The sequence below is a fragment of the Symsagittifera roscoffensis genome, chromosome 9 (genome assembly GCF_963678635.1).
Source record: "Symsagittifera roscoffensis chromosome 9, txSymRosc1.1, whole genome shotgun sequence".
NCBI classification, from domain to species: Eukaryota; Metazoa; Xenacoelomorpha; order Acoela; family Convolutidae; genus Symsagittifera; species Symsagittifera roscoffensis.
This window is the reverse complement of record NC_087070.1, coordinates 42,543,747-42,564,883: the sequence shown is the minus strand read 5'-3', so window position 1 is coordinate 42,564,883 and position 21,137 is coordinate 42,543,747. Positions and strand designations below refer to the sequence as shown.

Genomic DNA, 21,137 nt, shown 5'->3' with positions numbered 1-21,137 from the left:
TAGAATTTAAAAAGTAATTTTAAGATTTTATACTTCACAATCTTGAAACATCCGTAACATTTTTTATTTCAATTTTTCAAAATAACATGCTCACAAGTACGCAATAATTCTAGTTCAAAATAGACCAATAGGATTCATCCAATCCGCCACTTTCTCTAAACTAAGATCAATTAGACGAATAATCTAGAACTCCAGGCACATCTCTAACTATAACTTTACAACCTCCAGGTCAAAAATAAGCAAACCACTCCAACTTGACAACTAAAATAAATATCACCATAATACCGTACCCCTCCCTTATCTAATAACCCAAAGATCAACAATATTTCCCCAACTCAGACCACGAATACCCCCAAAACAAATTTGATAACTTAGCCTAAAGTAACAAAATGAAGATTTTAATTAGCCTAAAGTATAAAAATCTCACCATACCCCGGATCATTTGACAAACAAAAATAAAGAAAAAGACGACCTCCCAGTCACCATAAAAATTGCCCCCAACAAATTTTTACAAAACTCAACCCACTTGTCAAAAAACTAATAAATAATTTGACCACACTAGAAAATCGCCTCAAACAGCAAAAAATATTCGACCAAGAGATCATTTCTTAAATGCTTTTCTCTCAAACAGTTGCTCAAATACTTATAAATTTTAAACATTTTTTTTCAATACTTGAAGCCTTTATAATATTTCTTTTTGATATACTTGAATCTTTTCTAATAATCCTAATCATTTTTTGTAACATTTTTTTAATTTTCTACACTATACTCGAACTATTCCTCCAACTTTCCAAAACCCTTGAATATATCCACAGGTACGATTTTCACAACTTGTCTAAATGATACGAACAATTTTCAGTAGAACTGATATTTTTTTATTGTTTGTAATTTTCATAACATTTTTATCATCCCTCATTTTGACCATATGTAAATGTATAAAGAAAGCAATCATCACATTTGCCCTAGCAACAATTTTTCTAATTATTTTTATGGAAGAATATTATAATAAACATAAACCTTCCCACTAAAGTAAAAATTCAAAAATCCATCAAAAATTGCTACCCAACAGTCACAGAATCAGTCTTCACCGACATCATCCCAAGATAATCCAACACCACCTTCAACTACTCAAAATCCTCAAACATCTACACGAATTTCTTTTCAAGACAATCCATACACTTTTGAAGAACGGCACGCTCGTTTATCTGAACCACTAGAACCAGTTCAACGACAAGCATCCCTAAGTGAACCAACATACAATCTTTACCCAACACTACCACAAGAACTAAGTAGAATACGAAACCTTAGTCAAAACCAAAACACAACAGAAATAAATAGACAAATTATACATCCTCGACGAAATAGAAATTTTCAAACTCCCCGAGTTCATTTTGATATACCTCAATCCCCATCACAAACCACTCCAGAAAACCCCATTGGTATATTACCAGAAACCCCTACACTTCTTTCACAACGTAGCACCTCAAGCCTACCATCAGATTACTTAGGTTCAACACCAACATCTGAACAAATACGTGAAAATCCTTTTAACCCCCCAAATCTAACATCACGACTGCCATATTGGACTACACATTCATTTACACAAGGTGAACCAAATTTAGTCAATGACCCCATAGATATTTCTACGGATACAACAACATCCTCATCACTACCAGAAACATTATCACTACCATCAACACCATCAATAAGCCAATTTTCACCACCACCCTTTAACTTAAATTTTCCAAATAATCTCGACGCCAGATATCGAGAACAATCATCAATAAATATTCCTTTAAGACTAGATTGGAATACATTCACAGCACCTCCACCACTATTTGGACAACATCAAGAAAGTAACCGCCTTCATAACTGGGCACTTAATAGATTACAATATCGCCAAGATATTCATAACGATATCCGTGATCACAATATTCAAATACTCCAACAAAACAGTTTACAATTAAAGTTTGAAATCACAGTTAAGTTAAATAACATTACCCAACATCCCTACCCATTAAATCCACCTAACATCACAGCTCAATCACTACCACCACCGTTTATAACTACTGAAGTAATATATAAATACGACAGATACACCAAAAACACAATTGGTTACATTACATTTTATAACCCATACTCAGGATTATCATACACATGTATATTCTAAAATTATTAATTTTTCTCCAACTCCTTTTTCTAGTAACCTCAAATCAAAACATAAACCCTTCCCCTCGTACAGGACCACAAGATTTATTAGTAACACATTACGATTGCGAAGAAAATGAACAAAAAACACTACACAAATATGCAATAAATCAAGTATCACAATGTGAAACAGAACCACAAGCTATAGAAACCACAGATATAATAGCAACACTCTATTCAAAAGCCCGAGCAACAACAGTTACAGGTTATAAATTCACAGCGACATTTTCCGAAAAGAAAGTACATTGTTCACAAGTCTCGAACGGAAACAAAAACCGACTTGACCATGAATCATTCTATCAAAGTAATATAGAACGTCTTTTACATCTCAATCCCGACGATTGTAAAAATGAATTACTTAGACTAAACATCACACAGAATAAAAACTCCCAAAGAAAATTAGTTAATTTTCAAGTTTTTTCAGACTCTGTACATCAATCACAACTTGAAAGACACCAAGGACATATAAAACTAGACGAAAAATACCCGTATAACGGCGCACACGGACGATTAACCTATGACCTACATGATAAACATTGGATACCACACATTGGTATAAATAACCCATCAAACTGCAAAGCAGACACGAAAAATAAAGGATACCAAGAAATAATGTTTTTCGATTGGAAAATACAACTCGAAAAAATACAACTCACACGAGATTTATCTGATAATACAATGATCTATCAAGGAATCCGACTACCTTGTAAAAATGATCAAGGATATTGCAACCCTACAACGAGAACACAAGCAACAATTGTTTGGTTCCCCGAAGATACATGTACAACATTTCAAGTAGCAAAAATACACGCTCGTATGATAAAATTTCACGAAAAATATTTTATACAATCAATTCCATATGAACAAGTCCATCCATCACGCAAACTAAGTTCCGATTTTAGAAACATAGACAATATAGAAAATAAATTGACACGTTTTCAAATATATCAAGAAACAGAACTTGCATGTAAATACAGGAATCCACTTCACAGAACACAATACTCTGAAATATTAGTTGAATACGAAAAAGGATTCGACATGACCACTGGAAAAGTAAAAATCGACCCATATGCCACAGGTCATCCTCTAAACGAAGGAACATCCTATATACCAGTTAATTTTGAAAAAAGCAACGGACAACCTGGTGGACATCTAAAACCTTATGACACCAGAAGCACACGCTTACAAGAATTATCACTAATGAATGCTACATATTTCGGTAATATCCACTATGATATTCATTTGGATATGAAACTAGACTATACAATTAGCCGCATTTTTCAAGAAATGTCACTCTCCGAATTAGAAACACTACACTAACTATGCGAATTAGAACGAACACAAATATTACAATCACTTGCACTAGCAGTATTAAAAATACCCTACGCAGGATACTTATTATCAGGAAATAGATCAAATTTTTTAGACTATGAAGGAAACATCTTATGGTTTTATACTTGTACCAAAAAAGTATCACCACTATACGTTTTTGAAGATAAACGATGTTATAAAAGAATCCCTATCTTTTATAAGAATAAAGTACATTTCGTGGATACACTTTCACGAAGAACCTATTTCTGGGATACCGCAGTCCCATGTGGATCAGAAAATAGCCACAATGTAGTACAACTAAACCCTGATGAAAATAAATATTATCTTCTCACTCCATATCCCACATTAATGCAATCACTCAAAAAATTTTCACCAGAAAGCATTCGCGCTATTGCTCGAAACCCAAATATAGACTTACAATCAATAGGAATATACTCAAAATCAGATATTCAACATCACATTAGAACACAACAATTCCAAGAATTATTAACACAAATGGACACTATACAAAGACAATCAATAGACCAAAATTTACGCAAACTTGCAGAAACCGCAGGATTTGCCGATATCTACACACAAGACTATAGCGGATATTTTAAAGACATTAAAGATTATATATATCTAAACGGCGAAAAATACCGTCCCCAAGATATATCACCAATTAACATTTTTAGCTTTGTTACACTCAAAAATGAGATCCTAGATTTTCTAGGATGGCCCTACTACATCTTAGAAAAATTGACTATTTTATACGCAATGTTTAACTTTATTGGATTTCTTTTCTCACTCTTAAAAGGAATCTACAATACATGTGCTATACACACACAAGTAAACAGACAAGCAAGCGTAGCACGCATACTCTTTGCAGGATTTTTTGGAATTTTTTCCACATCTATAAACAAAATTCTTTTAGACGCACAAATAAAAGAATATAACACAAAAATAACAACACGACAAAATACATACGACGAAGAACATAACAATGTCGACACACAGCCAACGGCACCACAACTACCATCCCTACCAAATAATCATCCACTATCCCTAGTCCCACGAAATTTTCGAAATTTAGCAATCACACATAATCCAAATTTTCGACTCAATACATCACAAAGTCCCGTCCAACATATAATGACACACCAGTCACAAGATGATAATACTTATGAACAAATTATTGAACAACCCCATACCACCGCTTTTCAGTCTCAAAATAATGTTTTTTTTAGCCCACGATGAGCCGCCAACTTGGATCACTACACCGATCAAATTCCCATCCAACCAATCTTACCTCTTCAATCCCAATCATACCACTTTTTGCTTTTCCGCCACCCGATTTTCCATCTAGCAATGTAACATCAGGCATGAATTCCGACACTAACTCACATATTTCAGTTTTATACTCCATCTCGCAGCTAAATAACCCGAATATTGAAACCCCCGATGAATTTGCCGACTCAGAACCATCCCCATCCAATAATTTTCATAACCCTTCTAATTTTTCTCAACCTCCTTTTCAACCCATATTGTCCAATAACCCTGACCCAATCACTCCGACACCCTCTTATGCTTCCCAAGTTACCCCAACCTACTCCTCATACCAATCTGACCAATCATCTCATTCTCCAGACACCCCCCGAATCTCCCCAGAGCTAGATAATTTTATTACCCTCCAACAGCAACCCTACCACCTTAACACCCCGACCATAAACCAAATCTCCTCCACTACAAATTCATCCAATCCCCCTACACCCTCTTCAAATTATACTGAATCATTAACACCATCATCCACATCCACTATATCTTCCCTAAACACTAATAGAGCTTACCGCACTTTTAAAAGAAAATTCCCCAACCATCCTTTCCCAGCAAAACCAGGAACAGCCCGTGAATACATCAACCACCCCCAGCATACTAACACTAAAGAATTTTTAGCTATCACTTTACCCTCATTTCCACAATACACCTTAAACACCCCTCACGACGCTAACGAAACACGCAACTTTGTAGATGAATACGTTTTAATGCCCACTCTCTCTTGGACTTCATACTATCATTTCACTAACCCCCTTTGCTTACCTTTATCCAACACTTCCATCGATATAGAACGAAACAAGGACATGCTATATCGACTAACTACACCACTAACCCCTAGACAGTTTACTTACGTTGGATATAAAAAATCACTAAAAATACACACTGCACCTAGAGCTAATGAATATACACTAGAATACTACGATCACAACATCATTAGAGCTAACCAAGATCAATTCTTAGACGACGATCGCTTCGCTAATCCACAAATCACCGAGAAATTTTTCATCAAGACACCATATATATTTACACTAAACATCTTCGACCGCAAGTTTGATCACATTATTTCAGAAGCACTAACAGACACACAAGCATACGAAAGTTTTAAAGAACGCTTCCAAATATTTTCACTAACCTTTCATTTCCTTGCACCGCACGAAAGAGATTTACACTGCTCACACGATATTATGTTGCGCACTAAACAAACACATACATACAGTTACTATCGTTTCATCCAAAATCACTTTGACCTCCACACACCCTCTAGACAACCACACCATCGTTTCCAATTCATCAATTCAAAATACACTTCACCATATTTCCTAAATTTCACATATTGTATTAAAGACACTAACCTCCATGGTATTCTTCGTAATTATGACCCCATAACCCAAATTTACATTTTCTGCCCCATCACCAAGACCTTCAACGCCGAAGAATCCCGACCCTTCCTTATCCCGCACGAGTTCCTACAACCTATAGAAATCCCAATTTTAGAATTCATCCACAACACTAAATTTAACCACAAATTATATAACTTAATCCAAAACACACCTTATGAGTTTGCAGTAGGCACTGAAGAACTAACCACTATTAAGGCACTTCAATTGCTTTGGCCACTGCTTCAAACTAAAAATATCATCCGCATCTTAGCTAAACTACTAACAACTTCAGAACTAATTCACGACATCTTCCCCCACGGTTTTTTCCCCGACGACTAACAGGTAAGTATGAATTAAATAAATATTACTAATTAATTACAATATTAAAAACTCACCATTCTTTATTCATGTTTTCTTTAGATTTTTAGCCTTCATCCTAGATCATCTGAAAAATTCACAAAAGAAAAATAAAAAATAGCAAACTTCTTCAAAACTGTTCAAAACCCTATTAAACTTTTGCACCAACAATTAAATAAATATAATACCAATGCAGTAAATTAATTTATAAAATTTTCCCCCAAAAAGCAGTAAATCTACATATGATGAAAATTTGTATCTTAACATTTCCCCATAACTAGCAGTAAATTTCTAAATTCTATGTAGTAAATTAATAAAATGCAATTGCAGTACTAACCTTTTGATATTTTCTTTCATTCGCACAGAAATTCTATCCACACTCGCACAGCTCGCCCACGAAGAATTGTTTAAAATAATGAATTTCAGTTTCAAGTTTTCACACTCAACAACTCTAACATACAATAACATGTTTCAAACTTTCCTTTAACCCGGTTGGAAAGGAATCATATACTAAACAAAACTAACCAACGCAGCTTACTAAATACCACAAATCATAGAATAACAGCATGACTAAGAAAAGGAAACCAACGGTACCCAAACCGGATTAACCCAGTTTAAAACTGGATAATTTATTCTTTTGAAGACTATTACAAAGTCTTAGAAAGAAATAATAAAACACAAAAAAGTCGAAAGACAAACCCATACCACAAACAATTTGCTTTTTGGAAAAAGTACATAACCAACAAGACATAAGTAAAACCACAACAAACCCAACATAAAACGTTGTCACATAACAGGACCCCTCACAAACACCGCATGAAATCATACTCCCACTCCTGGCCTAACCCACCAGGAAAGGACGTCCTGAGCATGCTCTATAGCCGGCCTAACCCACCGCGCTACATCCACGCTTTGTGACCACACCTTTATTTTTAATAAGAGCTACTCAAGGGTGAGTAACTCTTCAAAATAACCGAACTAAAACAAAAAGCTTTTGTGAAAACAACTAACTAAAATCATTATTAAAAAATATTAAACTAATAAAAGTTTTATAAAATGTAAAATCACATGATGCAATATATAGATCAGAATACAACACCAAGGACGAACATCAAAAGACAAGACGACCTCACTACACTCGAGAGAGAATGACCAACTACAATCGATATGCCGCTCACAATCACAACTCAAAGGATTTAGAGTACGACTTGACTTCGCAGAAAAGGACTTCATTGAACTAGACCAATGACCACCTCGATGTTCAAGTATACGTACAGATCCGAGTAACCAGGCATCCCCTCCACGCACAATCTCCACGCCATTCCCAAACTAGATCATACACAAAAGAAGTTCTCCACGCAGAACAGAAAAACCTGACATAGCCAACCATTCTGGAATCAGAATTGACTTTGTTGCAGAGACTCAGTCGTTGTCACAAGAAGAAGCGAAAGAAAATTATGATGTTCGCCAAATACCAACGTCCATCATCCACCCTTGAATTACAGAAGAACTGTTCTAAAAAACTCTGTAAAACCCGGATGGGTGAAACCTGATCTAAACTATATTTTATGATTGGATAAATTAAATGTTTTACCAATGTAAAGTATTTAATATTAACCAATCATGATCCATCTAACTAACAACCCACTTATTTGTAAGTGCTGAAGTTACTTGTAATTTCAGCACCAGAGAGATTTGAATTTAACTTAGAAATTAGTTGGACTCTCCCGAGCACTTCAGCAGCCGCAATAAACCAGTATACCCTAGATCTATTGAGCCTAGCAGAGACTAGTTAAACAACCTGAGACTAGATAGTATAAGAGTAAGATTAGGATCGGTATTAGACTAAGAAGTTGCACGAATCTATCCGGCCGAAAATAAGATAGCGTGACGAGCAGACGGTGTACCCTATCCGAAATTACTCTATGAGTTACACTTCGGTCCTAACTCAATTGGCAGCTCACTCATTAGTTTGTGGGTGGTAACAGACAAGAATGTGAGTTTCATCAGCAAGTTAATTTTTTTATCAAGGTTGGTTTGCTTTAACATTTTTAAGTATCAAGACAGCCAGAAATGTTTTTTTTCTGAAATTTTGTAACTTTTTTTGCCAAGTCACCAGACCTTATGGACCATTTATTTAAAAAAAAGAACATAACGAAAAAATGACACTGTTTTTGAATTCTTACTGGTCAGAAACGAAATTCTTGCACGCCAATGGGGGATAACAAATTGATCAAAGTCACACATTTAATAGTCTTCACAAAATTTTGAGCCAGGTTCATTTGCAGCTCATTCGTTAAAAACCGCAAATATATTCGCACTATGCTTTTGAAATCTTTCAAAAAAATTTCCGCCAGGTTCATCAGAACGCAAAATATTACGCTCATAGTTTTGTAAATGGACTAAATTAGCTGAATTTGAAACCCCCCAAAAAAGTTTCAGATCAAAACATCTCTTGAGCCTAAATTTTGTTTAAAAAATTTCCTAGATAACTTTTTGAACTGTCATTTGCGCCCTAGTTGCATTCTTTTTTGCCGAATTCAGCTCCAGAAAACTTCCGCTGCCATTACAGATCCAATGGTGTAATTAGGGGTAAATAAAAGACTGTATGCTCAAATGTCGGACCTTATCAGCACCCAACTGCAAAAGTTTGTTGTCCTAGAAGATGTGATGACAGTTTACTACATAATCAGGGACTGCACAAATTAAAGATGCGTCCAAAAGAGCAGCATCGGAGATTTCCAAATAGCGGTTGACACCACTGACTGGTTTTTCTGCTGAAAAAATTAGAAGACATTGGTTTTCGTGGTTTTTGTACAATCTAATACAGCCATATTTCACTAGTCTTTTCAAATACTGGTCTTAAAAAAGAAAAAAATCCTAACATGCTTCAAAAAAAACTGTGCATCAGAAACCTGTTTTTGGGCCGCTGCTGTTTCCTTTTTGCACTTCATAAACCACTTTTTTATTTTTAAAAAGTTTGGATTTTTGTGGATGAAACAACATTATTTTACACTACAAAGACTTAAGAAAAAAATAAAACTCATTTAAAAAACGATTTAATTTTAATGAAGCAATCCAACAAAAAAAAATATTTTTTACAAAAGAAGTAAGGATGCTAATTTTTTGCAAAAAAACAGCCATTCGCGAGGTGTCTCTAGGTGGAGAACAAATGAAAAAAGTATATTTTTTAAAGTAAGTTTTCATCAGCAATTTAATTTTTTTTATCAAAGTTGGTTTGCTTCAACGGCCTTAAGTATCAAGCCAGCAAGAAACGTATTTTTTCTGAAATTTTGATTTTTTTTTGCTAAGTCATCAGACACTATGAACCGTATATTTAAAAAAAAACGAATGTAAAAAAATGAAGCTGTTTTTGAATTTTTACTGGTCAAAAACGAAAATAGTGTATTTTTTATGTACAAAAAATTTAAAATGAAGAAAACTGTGACAAATAACAAGCACAAGCGCTCGCGAAATTTTAATTTATACTTCACAATTAGCTGGAAAAAACTGAGTGCACAGGTTGGTCAACCAGAGAATAAAATGTGACACAGTTTCTTGTCTTTACTGATTTACTTCCTGAAGTTCAGAAAAAAAAGAAAAACAAAATATTAAATCCAGAAATTTCACTGAAAACTGTTACCTTCCGAGACACACCAAATATATTTCAAATAAATGTTGAGATTTTAGTTCTCGCGTTCTTGATTTTCCACGATTTTTCTCAATGAGACTCAGAGCTGGTGGTTGTCACTTGTGGTTTAAATTTCCTATTTATATCTTCTTCTCACTTATTATTTAAATTCGAACAGAACAGACTAAAGTTAGTTAAAATTAAACTGGATCAAAGTATGTTTTGAGAGCAAAAAATACCCCGAGCATAAATATTCCGTAACTTTTTTTGGTGGTCGAGGCAAGAAAAAGTCATTACAGATTTCAGCACCATATAAATGTGTTGTATCAAATTTGTATGTAGTAGTAGTTTATACATACTAATTTACAAACCCAATATAATATAAAATTTTTGAAAACCAAAGTTTTGTATTTGCTTTGATGGATTGACGTGCAATATGCAGTTAAGACATTATATAAAAATTATGTATTTTACGGTAAATATGCGTAAAAGAAAGATCATTCTATAATAATGGCCCTTTTAAAAAGGTATTGTTGTCTTGAGCGTAAATTTGAAAAAATATTTCACTTCTGATCATTTTTCTTAAAGTTATGCGGGTTTCAGTGTTGCCATTTTGACCAATTTGTGACAATTAACGCGCGACATGTTTAGCGCTATTAACGCGTAAGAGGAGATTTATTGTTCCGATTTTCGATACGAAAGTAACGGAATATTTGTGCTCGGGGTGGTTTTTTTTTTCTTCAGACAAATTTCGACTTTTTAACTAGCCATTTTTGACGGAATTTTTTTATATCATTCGAAAGCTATTGTTGACCTGAGCTCAAAATTGAAAAGATATTTTACCTGTGATAATTTTTCGTAAAGTTATGGGGGTTTAAAGATTGCCATTTTGGCCAATTTGGGACAATTAACGCGCGATATATTTCGCGCTATTAACGCGTAAGCGGAGATTTATTGTTCCGATTTTCGATACGAAAGTAACGGAATATTTGTGCTCGGGGTGGGTTTTTTTTCTTCAGACAAATTTCGACTTTTTAACTAGCCTTTTTTGACGGATTTTTTTTATATCATTCGAAAGCTATTGTTGTCCTGAGCTCAAATTTGAAAAGATATTTTACCTGTGATAATTTTTCGTAAACTTATGGGGGTTTAAAGATTGCCATTTTGGCCAATTTGGGACAATTAACGCGCAATATATTTCGCGCTATTAACGCGTAAGCGGAGATTTAATCCGTCTTAAAATCGTTCCAAATTGGTTGAAAGAAAATTATTTGCCATAATTGATTTGTTAAAAGGAGCTAAATCTATCTTTTTAAACTTTATATGGCGTGTGGGGGGATGATTTTCATAAAAAATTTCAAATTTAAAAAAAAAATTCATTTTATTTTATTACATTTAATTTTTTGATGTTATTACTGCTCCATAAAACCCTAAAAGGCAGTCGGAACATTCAGGGCTTCGCCCTGATACGAGCAGTCTTATTGCTCTTAGAAATTGTTCCAAATTGGTTCAAGAAAGCTTATTTGCAATAATTGATTTGTTACTAGGAGCGAACTCTATCACTTAGTTTTTATATGGCGTGTGAGGGAATGGTTTTCACTAAAGAACTCAAATTTTTTTAATTTTTTTTTCATTTTATTTTATTACAATCAATTTTGCATGTATTTAGAATTAACCTTGAGGTGTTTACGGTCTAATTGCTGCAAAACCAAATGAAAAGTCTCATTTACAAAAAACTTTCGACTGATAGATCAGCACCAGCTCATAGGAATGTCTATACTTGATTCAAACTACGGTTGTTTCAATTCAATTCAGGACATCTAGCCTCTATAAAAAATAAAAAGTAGATGATTTTAAATCATTCCTACACATTCTACTATAACTTTCTGCATTTATAATATCAAAAAGTGACGCATTTCTTATGACTTTTTAATGATTGCAGATAAATTTATCTAAACTACCAAAGGGCTTAATTGGCATTTTAAAATTGAGCGAAAAAGCAAATTTTTATCTGCGAAAAAGTAAATAACCGTTTTTTAGGGGCGCGTTCTTTTATCAGATTTTAAACATTTGACTCTAATGAGATGACTCTACCAACTTTTATCAGATTTAAAACATTTGACTCTAATGAGATGACTCTACCAAAAAAAAGAACCGTAAAGAAGAAATTATAATTTTACGTTTTACGAAGTGAAGCTTCTTCAGGATTTTTATCTCTTCTATATCAAGTATTATTCACTGACTTTAACTTTTAACGGGAAACAAATTGCTTTTTTGTAGAGCCGCTCCGCTATGGTCGAAGCTTGAGCTGCAAAACTCGCAAAAACTTTGCAACAGTTGCAATTTGGTGCAGTAAATGCTGTAAAATTGGTATTCTTATTGCGTGAGGAGAGCTCGGCAAATGAATTAATTGGCTAAGATGTTTGAAAAATGCGATAAAAGATAGCATTCCTGGGAAGCGATTTTTGAAGATGATATTCCTCCTAACCAGAAAATTGCATCTAGTTCAATAATTAACTTTACTTCCACCATGTTTGCCTCCGTAGTTGAATTTTGATAACTCAATCAAAATACTTATTTTCATTCTTTGAACTTTTATTCTGGGTAAAGTTTAAGAAGATTGTTCGTATCTGGGCGAAGCCCTGAATGATCGAACTGCCTTTTAAGCTCGACGACGTGATGATCGCTTCAAAATATTGATGAAAGTTTCGAATGAAAAAAACCAAAAAATTTCACATTTTTTTCTGATATTTTTTTCTAATACCAACACCCCACCCCCTCGCACTTGTTAAGCACAAAATGAGATATTTCGCTTAATTCAGATTATTGAAACGGCCAAATAAGATGCCTCAATTTAATTTGGAATGTTTCAAAGACGGATTAAGACTCCGCTTACGCGCTAATTGCACATAACTATTCTCAAATTTATCGCAGGTGAATTATCCTCCTAAATTTGAGTTCAATACAAAAATAAATTTCAGATGATATAAAAAACTTTATCAAAAACTGCTGGTTAAAATGTCGAAATTTGTCGAGAAAAAAAACACCCCGGGCACAAATATTCTGTCTCTTTCTTCGAACATGAAAATTTTTTATCAATTTTTTTGCATTGCTTATTGTTTTATAGGGGTAAAATTAAATAAACAAAAAGTTCTGATAAAATTTTGATAAAAAAAGTGTTTTCGACCTACTTAAAAAGACTTTCTAAAAGTTTTACAAATTCATGCAGTTTTTAATTTTTTAGTAAAAATGTCAAAGTTCAGGGGCAGATTGAGGGAGGGGGGCGTTTGGTGGGGCGGACGCTCCCTTCCCTCTCCTCAGGGTTTCGACCTGTTGAGAATCTTACTATTCGTCTTATTTCATTTAATTAGTTTTAAAGTTTCTTAACTGGTTAATTTAGATATGACCTTGTTATCTTCATTCTCTCCGACGGAGAGAACGACCGCTCACTTTTTAATGATTTAATTTAGAGATTAATTCACTTTTTAAACATATCTTATTTGTAACTAAGTAGAATTATCCGTAACAAAGAAACATTTTATCATGGCGCAGTCAAACAGCAACGAATCAAACGTGAGAGGTATACCTTCATTTTGGCAAAACCACACAGTGGACCCACCAATCCCTTGGGAAGAGTGGAGCGATCTATTCCAGCTAGCAATAATCGCAAAGGAGAATATCGATATCGAAAATCTCTTGAATCCATCGGAACGATATCATCCACTTCCCCCAACATTGGAAAATCCGCCGGAAAATGAATCCGACGCTCAAAAAACATCTCGCATCGAGAGGAATATTCGAGAACAAAAGAGATTCGATGACGAAGAAATGGCCTCAATAAAGTCAGAAACCAAGAAATTCAACGGCATGAGACTTGAAGAGGCGGACAAAAAACTCAGATCCATACTCTATCTAGCCCTCGGAAACGAAGGAAAGAAAATATTCGGCCAAAAGTTCACGAGAGTTAAAGTTCTACAAATTTCTTTCAAAGAATTTTGGGAAAATTTGTCCGTAGCTTTTGTGAGAAAGACAAACATAACCTTCGAAAGACACAAGTTATTAAACAGAAAAGAGAGGGACAGAGAATCATTAGAACAATTCTGGGGGGCACTTGCAGAAATGGCAAAAAGATGTAACATTCCCACAGGAGAAGATGAATGGATTCGAGATATTTTTATCAATAACATGAAGAACTCGGACATCCAGCGCAAACTTCTCACGGAAACCTTACCTCCACTAGAAGCCTTAAATGTAGCCCTGATTGACGAAAAAGGAATAACAAACCACATCAAAATGACGAGTTCTTTTAAATCCAACGGATATTCTTCCAACAAATCTTTTAATCATTTTAATGTAAAAAGAGAACCCACCCTAAACATCGAAAGAACCAACACATGTATGAAATGCGGCGGAAATTTCACAAAAGGACATCTAGCGGTTTGCCCCGCTAAAGATACGACTTGTACGACTTGTAAAAATCGAGGACATTTTACTAGACTCTGTAAATCACGCCGTAAAAATGTAAATATTGTGGATAGTCAAATTGTAAATAATACAGACCATAATTATCCTTCGGAACAATCGGATGTACATATCGACCACGCCAATAGAGAATGCTGTGGAGTAATCAACGCATGGTCGGAGTCCGGACAGAGCGATAACGATGATTACTCTGTATTAAACGTAACAACTATCTACGACGACCAAGGAAAGGAACTGAAGAAATTACTAAACATCGGCTTAGGAAATGAAAACCAAGTAATTCTCAATATACAGGTGGATTCAGCAAGCCCTGTAAGCTTCCTTAAGCAGGATGTGTTACACGAGTTGAAGTTACGAGACCCTTATGTGAAAATTTATCCAGTGGATAAAGCGACTAAAGAACTCTATTGCGGATTTATGAACAATGCAATAAATATCACTGGAGAGGTAATCGTCCCAATTTTCTCAAATGGATAGTCTCACAAGGAATGCCATTTCTTCTTAACGCAAGGTCATGAAAGAAACATCTTGGGAAACAACAATTTACCAAAAGTCGGAATCGAAGTTTCACAAAAACAATTCACAGCACCCACCAACAAGAGAACTTGTAAGTCTATCAATTCAGTTACCTCACTTGACAGAGATAATGAAATAGAAATGATTTCCAAAACCTTCAAACAATTATTCCTTCGGATTGGAAAGATAAAAAATCAAACAAAAATAACACACTTTCACGAACCACTAAAGCCAATTCAACTAAAAGGCAGGAGGGTCCCTTTACACTTACTGGATTCAATAAAATCAGAATTATACAGACTTAAATCCGAAGGACACATCAAAAAATTAGAAAACTGTGACGAGGACAGATTTATTAGTCCGATAGTTATCACTTGTAAAAAAGACAAATCGATAAAGCTAGCTCTAGATTCAAAATTTATCAACAAACAAATTTACAAGAACAAATATCAGATGCCCAATATACACGAATTAGTGGATAACGTAGCGGCTCAAATTTCAAACAATTCCGCCGGAGAAGTATGGTTTACAAATCTAGACTTAAAGAACGCATATAGTCAACTCTCGCTAGACAATTTTACTAGCAGCCAATGCAATTTTAGCCTAGTTGGCGGAGATATAACAGGCACTTATCAATTTTTAACCGGTTTTTACGGATTCGGCGATATGCCAAACGAGTTTCAAAGAGTCATGGACTCAACTCTGGCAAATATTCCTTTTACAAATTGTTACCTTGACGACATATTAGTCGCTTCCAAAGGAAGTTTTAACGATCACAAGAAAATTGTTTATAAAATTTTATCAACGCTAGATAGTTACAATTTGGCAGTTAAATGGTTGAAATGCAAATTCTTCCAGAAAGAAATCGAATGGCTCGGCTTTAAAATATCGAAAACCGGAATCGCCCCACTATTCGATAAAACCAAGGCAATCAAAGATATTCCAATTCCAAAGAATCTAAAAGAATTAAGATCATTCTTCGGATCAACTAATCAGTACATTAAATTTGTACCAAATTTAGCATCCCTCGGAAGCCCGCTTAGATCTCTTCTAAACAAGAAGTCATTTTTCCTTTGGAATGAAGATCACTCAAAAGCATTCGATAAGATTAAATCAGAAATAGTAAATCTTACTGAAAACAGACACTTCGACTTAAAAAAGTCCACGAGAGTAAAAACCGATGCTTCACATAATGGGTTAGAAGCATCCCTTGAACAACTCCATGAAAACGTTTGGAAAACAGTGTCATTTGCTTCAAGATTTTTAAATCCTCATGAATCCAAATATTCAACAAACGAATTAGAGTTATTAGGAGTTGTATGGGCGGTGGAACATTACAAAAATTATCTCTACGGCTCCGAATTCGAAATTATTACCGACCACAAAGCTCTCCTTTCCGCTTTTTCACCTAATCACGGAAACAAAACGTACCATAGCCGATTGACAAGATGGGTAGATCGTCTTCTACCATTCAATTTTACTATCAAGCATTTAGCGGGAAAAGATATGGGTTTTACCGATCTAATTTCAAGAACTCCTTCGGGTAAAGCAATTCCCCCATCACATTACGACGAAGAATTCGTAGTTGCAACTACCAAAAAAATATATAATGCACTCAATCCTTTGGATAATGAAAATCCATTACGTAATTCAATTAATTCAATTTCGGAAAATTCCCAGTACACGAAATTACGAAATCACGTAATAATTACAGCATTGAATTTCGTCAATTCTTCCATCTCAATCTGTAATCAAAAACACTATAGAACAGAATTTTGTAACTCTAAATGTATTCCCTCGGATTTCTCAAGCACAGATTCTACTAAAATCCTTCTATCAAATTCAGCCTTTTTTTATTTTTTAATTATTAACAGTAGCTTAATTAGTAATCCTTCGGATTTCAAACTTTTAAATAGTGTAAAGATGTCAAATAACCAAATTGTAGTAAATCCTTCCACTTCCGGGATACAGGTCTCTATTGATTTCCAAATTTCCTCAGAGCACAAAAAGTTAGTAACTAAATTTCGAGAAAACCTCAAGTTACCTGAAAGACCTTTGGACTTAAATACTTTATTCAATGCAAAGTTGGTTGCTTTATCAACGGAAGATGATGAGATGGTAAACCCAATTGTGAAGGCTTTACAGAAAAAAAGTAGAAAACATCAACGCAAATTCCCGTTACTTACACCAATTTTCGAAAGACCTTCATGAATCCGACGGACTATTATATATGGATGGAAAATTGGTTATTCCATTTACACTTAGAAACGCCGTTTTAAAAACTTTACATGAATCGCACCCTGGCCAATTCGGTATGAAATACATGGCACAATATATTTGGTGGCCACATATAAACCGGCAAATTTACTTCCACGGGATTAATTGCACACAATGCACCCAAACCGGTAAGATTATAAAAAGCATCATACCAACTACACAAATTAGCGAACTTCCCACTTTATTTGAACCTAATGAGGAATTAAACCTTGATTTTGCCGGTCCATTAGATAGCAACTGGGGAAACAATAAATACATCTTATTATGTATAGATCGTTTTTCAAAATTCCCATCAGCAAAAATTACTTCTTCAACGTCATCAAACACGGTAATCGAATTCCTTCAAGATTATTTTTATCTCCATGGGATTCCTATCTCTATTCGTGTTGACCACGCATCCTGTTTTACTAGTCAGGATTTTAAATTATTTTGCAATTCTCTTAATATCAAATTAATATTTTGTACAGTTGGGGACCATCGTTCTAACGGTCTTGTAGAAAAACTTGTTCATACTGTAAAAATCAAATTATTAGCAATGTCTTTAGAACAACAAAAACCTACATTACAAACTGCCATTTCGAAAATCATTTGGAATTTACGATCTTCCTTTCAATCAAAAATAAAATGCTCACCTTTCGAAATACACTTTAATAGAAAACCGAACACGATCTGGAAGCAATTAGCATCTAGTAAATTATCCGGTGGATTTTTAGACAAAGGGAAGTCGATCTTAAGCAGAGAAAGGGCCCTTGACTGGAATGCTGACGATCGGATAGAGGACGGATACAAAGACTTTCTTGTACCGAAAAAGAACCAGTCACCATTGGAGAAAGGCTACGACTCAGACCTTCCTACAACCTCAAAACCTTCATCTTCCCGAGTGGCCTTAAGCACTCCGTTTAAAGGTAATTTACTACGAAAAACCAACAGAAGTATAAACGGAAATCCCTTCTATAAACAACTAGATCAGAAAATAATAAACTCAACAAAATCCACGGTTGAACTATCCGACGGAAAAATCATTAGAAAATCGGACATCGCCATCCCAAAGTCTAAATCCTCTACAATTCGTTCATTCAACGGAAATATCTCATTTCCCTCTTTTTCTAACAGTGATTTACAAGTAGGTCCAAGAAAGACAAACAAAGCGAAGACACAACAGACGCGGAAACCAGACACTAAGACAGGACGACACACAGAGTCTTTCACCCCGGTCACCACCAGATCTAGAGGAACGAGACAGCCTACTAAATTCAACAAATCGAAGCGAAACCGAAATAAAGCCTCGAATTCGAACACAGGATACTTAGCAGGTGACGAATCCATGTTCATTCCGTCGGATACGTCGGACATTAGTGATTGGGAATGGATTGCGGGAGGTTTTCCATGCAGAGAAATGATACGAAAACGCTTCATTTCAGATAATCTCATTTTTAACAAAAAACCTTCCCCATCATTAGCTCCTCAAACATATCAAACTAATATAAAATCTGAGATTTTAGACGAACAACTTCAATCTACAGATACAGCGGAATGCCCAATTAGTATAAAGCCAGCACCTCAAACTACCTCACACCCACCTGGCGAATCTTCTACCGCTACGACAACAGAGGGCCCAAACACTCCTTCAGATTCAACAAAAGCATTGGAAGGAGTAAATCCGGTGGAATTTTCAGTCTTTGAGATAGAGGACTCCTCTAACGAAAGTGCAACTAGTGAGGAAAGACATCCTAAGGAAATCACTATCACCGGTAACGAATTTAAATTAAGACGTTCAAGTCGAAATGTTGGTCACCCACAATTCTATGGTAAGCGATATTACATAGATATTATAGACGAGTTCGAAAACCAACCAGGCTCTGCGAATAACCCTTTATCTCTGGACGAGGGCGACAGCTCGGGCTTCCCCACACTAAACTTCAGAGAGAATCCCTCGGAGAACCAGACCCACATTTGCGACACTCTACCGGAGGACCGTGCACCGGGCCCAGCGTACCCTTCATCTCCCGATCAATTCTCCATCGCCTCTACCGACGAATCCATGAGAGATGCGGTGAATAGTTTCGACAACTACATCGACTTAGACAGTGAAATTTTTAACGCTGAGCTAGAAAAATTCATGGAAGGGGACAGCTAAACTAAATCAAAAACTTGAAAACTCGCATTTAGTCATTATTTCGTACTAGTATTTCGTTTCAGCGCAGTTAGAGTTTACCTTCTTATAACTAGGGATTATAATCCGCCGGAATTAAATATTATATCATTCTTTCTAATTCAGTCATTCCTTCGGAGCACTAAAATTTCATTTGTGATATTGCGCATTATTTAATTTTCAATCCTTGTTGGACTTCTCGAGAGGGAGAAAAAGGATTAGATAACATGTTATGTATCATGGCGCTTAGTACTTTAATTTTTTTCCCACTAAGGGGAATGTTGCGAATCTTACTATTCGTCTTATTTCATTTAATTAGTTTTAAAGTTTCTTAACTGGTTAATTTAGATATGACCTTGTTATCTTCATTCTCTCCGACGGAGAGAATGACCGCTCACTTTTTAATGTTTTAATTTAGAGATTAATTCACTTTTTAAACATATCTTATTTGTAACTAAGTAGAATTATCCGTAACAAAGAAACATTTTATCACGACCCCCTCACCAACCAAAGAGTCCCCCTTTGGTATTATTTTATGACATCCGTTTTCGGCTGACCAACCGTAAAATTTTCTAAAGGCGACTTCTGCGCCAATATATATTAATTTTTAAGGGGAGCGTTCGCTGAAAAAACGCAACTCCTTGGTCAAGTTTTTCCATAAAGTGCCCAAAAATGGCTTTCTTACCTTTTTTTTCAATAATTCACTTGCGGCGCAAAATTTTGTTCAAATTAAGGTTTTTATAATGGTATGAGAGTGCTCAAAAAATCAATTTGGTTGACCTACAAAAAAGTCGAAAAAATTTTCGAATAATTTTTGAAAATCTGCCCTCCCTTCTCGAAAAAATCTCTTAGGTCCGCCATTTTCAACGTTGTTGAACCAATTGGAAAATTTGACACCACGAACACTAATTAAAAAATAAAGATGACTCGATTCACTGTTAAGGAATTTTTTACGCAGTATTGTTCGACACTACCCGACGTTTGTATGGAGTGTTTCTTGATTTGTTGTGTTTTTTATTAATAATAAATTTCATACATTTTTTCTAGGTTTGGAGGCTTTATCATTAGGCTTCGATTACAACTTGTTATAGTTTGTTTTACATTTACGTCTATAGCCTAATCTAAATAATTCATTGAATTAACGTGAATAAATTGTGATTTGCGTCAGGCGATTAGTGGTTGAATCACATGTAAATTCCAACAAAAGTTCCACGCAGATTTTTTCTGTAAAGCTGATGTTACCAATTAATTAATTGGTTTTTTACTAAGTGATTGCTGCCTTAATTGGTGATTATTGCTTTACATTGTACGATAATTAGTTACAAAAAACAGTTTCATACCAATGTTTTGAAACTTAGAAAACACTTTTGTACACTTTTGTAAATCTACAACGCAGCACAAATCAAGAGTGAAACAGATCAAAATTGCTGTTATAAGTATGTTGAAGATGAATAAATGGTCCATTTTTCTGAAAGGGTTTTTGACATTT

At 34.9% G+C, this 21,137-nt stretch overlaps 1 protein-coding gene across 3 annotated transcripts in view; it reads left to right on the top strand.

The window, feature by feature from the left end:
* Positions 1-21,137, top strand: part of LOC134854412 (substance-P receptor-like) — a 154,402-nt gene that overhangs the window by 87,663 nt on the left and 45,602 nt on the right. The window lies entirely within an intron of this gene.